Below are 2,573 nucleotides of genomic sequence, written 5' to 3'. Positions count from 1 at the left end.
AGAGTAGATCCCAGCTCATAGCGACCCTATAGGACAGAGTAGGACTGCCCCATAGAGTTTCCAAGGAGCACCTGATGGATTTGAACTGCCAACCTTTTGGTTAGTAGTCATAGCAATTAACCACTATGCCACCAGGGTTTCCATATTTACTTTTATACTTACTACTAATAAACTGTATAAAGATCAGATCTGCTTATTTATATTTGACCTATATATGAGAAAAGTACAGTAAGTTTCCCCCTCCCCCAATTTGATATTGTCCAACTATCTCTGCATATATTGTGAGGACTCAATCTTCTCACTACTTGGTTTTGTTCAGGAGACTGAACTCTACAAATGCATAATGGGCCATGGCCACTTTTGACCTTTATTTTGAAGATTATTCTGCTGTACCATATCATCCTCTTGCTGACAAGTAAATTTCTCAATTTATTACATAATTTAAGAAACTGAAGACTGATTTTGAATATCTTTAAATTGAGAACTTTCACTGCAAAAGAAAGACCATACCTTTATTAATAGTAAAAATAATTTAACCAGTAACAAAGTTATGAATTGAATTGTGTCCCCACAAAATGTGTGTCAACATGACTAGGCCATGATTCCTAGTATTGTGTGGTTGTCCTCCATTTTGTGATCTGATGATATTTTCTTATGTGTTGTAAATCCTAACCTCTGTGATGTTAATGAGGCAGGATTAGAGAAGGTTATGTTAAGAAGACAGGACACAATCTAAAGTATTAGGTTGTATATTGGTCAATCTCTTTTGAGATACAAAATAGCAAAGTGAGCAGAGAGGAGAGGGACCTCATTACCACCAAGAACGAAGAGCCAGGAGCAGAGCTTTGGACCCAGGGTCCCTGCACTGAGAAACTCCTAGACCCAGGGGAAGACTGGTAACAAGGACCTTCCCCCAGAACCAACAGAGAGAGAAAGCCTTCCCCTGGAACTGGTGCCCTGAATTTGAACTTTTAGTCTCCTAGACTATGAGAGAATGAAATTCTGTTTGTTAAAGCCATCCACTTGTGGTATTTCTGTTATAGCAACACTAGATAACTAAGACACCACATTATGCAGAACAGATATTGTTATTTTCGTTTTGGACAAGACAACTGGAAAGAAGCCAGATGCATGCCAAGCATATTAAACATTCAGCATTTTAACTTCAGTAATCCCTCGGGTTAATGGATCATTAACACAATTACTAATCCAAGACATGAAACGGTTCTGAGGAGTTATACTCAGTTATTTTACAGGATGTTCCTCTTTCAGAATTTATATTTTTTCTCATTATTCCAATGAGGTTACAGATTTGGGGGAGAAGAGAATGGAGGTAAAGTGCATTTTCATCACATCATATTAAGAGTGCATACTATCTATATGATTTATGACTGCTGAAGGTGCCCTTGTTCACCTGGCTGAGGTAGGGTTTGTCAGGTGTCTCCACTGTAAAGTTATTCACTTCTCCGTCCCATACTCTACTCTTTGAAAGGAAGACACTGAGTAAGCCCACACTTTAAGAATGGGGAGATCTGCTCACCCTCCTTGAGGGTGGAGTATCTACATAAATTATATGGAATTCTTCTGTATGGGAGATTTGTCTTTTCTCTCCCGTTTATTAATTTAGTCAATTACGTATTTACATCAGTATGGACTAATGGATATTTATTCTATAGTTTGGACTGCAATCCAAAATTATTTACTTTATTCAAATTATTCCATCTTTGGATATTGGGAGCTCTTTCAGTTGACTCCTCTGCCCCTTTAATATACTCCCATCAATGTGTGTGTGTGTGTGTGTGTATGTGTCTGTGTGTGTGTGTACGTAGGAGGTGTTTTCTTCCAGAAATTTCTTACTTTCTGGCACTACAAGATGGTTCAGGTTTATCTTGGATATTTATTGCCCTAGCCCTAAAATCATTCATTTCTCCAAGACCCGTGGTTCTTTTATTACAGAAGATGGTGTCAGACACCAAGAACTGGACTCTGGGTGTTCTCGTTGCATTGTGATACCATTTCTTTTAGGACCTCTCTGCTGACATAGCAAAGAAATATATGTGTGTATACTCACCCATGCATACATGTGTGCACACATACACACACATATATATGTATGTATACATTACCATCTGTTTCTATCTTAAGCGAAAAATAAATTCGTACCGACGTCTCCAAATCTAACCCATTAACATGTGGATTACTCTAGCCTCCTTCCCTTTTTATCTGCAAATTCTCCCTCCAACAGTGACAAACCTGGCTCACATCATCTACTATCCATTTACTTAATTGTTCAATTCCAGTATGCATATATAGCAGTAGCAGAATCATTAACCTGTATCCACATGGGAAACGACTTTATTAACTGGAATACAGAGCTTGTGTGTAGTTCATTTTGCTTCTAGTCTTACAGACCCTCCTCATTTCCAAAGTTACTTAGGTCAGCGCCTTCTTCGATGAGGTTGTTTCATGCACTTGTAATACAGATTCTCTTGTCATGGTGTGCATTTCTTTCTGTCATCCCCTCCCCTCCCTCATTTGTTGCTATTATTATTATTAAGATGACCTAAACTGTT

This window comes from Trichechus manatus, unplaced genomic scaffold (assembly GCF_000243295.1).
Source record: "Trichechus manatus latirostris isolate Lorelei unplaced genomic scaffold, TriManLat1.0 scaffold00334, whole genome shotgun sequence".
Classification (NCBI taxonomy): domain Eukaryota; kingdom Metazoa; phylum Chordata; class Mammalia; order Sirenia; family Trichechidae; genus Trichechus; species Trichechus manatus.
Note: the sequence above shows the minus strand (reverse complement) of the source record.